This window comes from Orycteropus afer, unplaced genomic scaffold, assembly GCF_000298275.1.
Source record: "Orycteropus afer afer isolate SDZICR_OR568_19922 unplaced genomic scaffold, OryAfe1.0 scaffold00048, whole genome shotgun sequence".
Lineage (NCBI taxonomy): Eukaryota > Metazoa > Chordata > Mammalia > Tubulidentata > Orycteropodidae > Orycteropus > Orycteropus afer.
Genome location: NW_006921635.1, coordinates 5,012,079 through 5,012,542, shown reverse-complemented (window position 1 = coordinate 5,012,542; position 464 = coordinate 5,012,079).

Genomic DNA, 464 nt, shown 5'->3' with positions numbered 1-464 from the left:
TCAAGGAGCCAACAAGCAGTGGGACAGAAAAGGATCCCCCTCAGTCCAAAAGAGTGTAATAGATGAACACCTGGTCCACCCTGGCTCTAGTTACTGAAAACAAACCAGCCTTCCCACCAATGGGGGAGGGGTTTGCCAGCACCACAGGGGACAGTGAAAAGTATTAAGGACCAATTTATATACACTGTCTACTGGCAAGCACGAGGCCTAGATAATAACTAGTTTATGCAAGGATGTATGAAAAAGAGAAGCAAATCAACAAAGGGTAGGGAAAAAATTACTATGTGATGAGAGAAAGGAAGCTCCTCTTCAAGGGAAGAACCTACCTCTGAAAAGAATTTGCTATAGCCACTCCTCGGAAGGAAGGTTGGGCAATCTACTTCTGTAATGATACTGCCTCGGAAACCCAAGGAGGGGTCGCTAGGAGTCAGGGCCAACTTGACGGCACATAACAACAACAACAA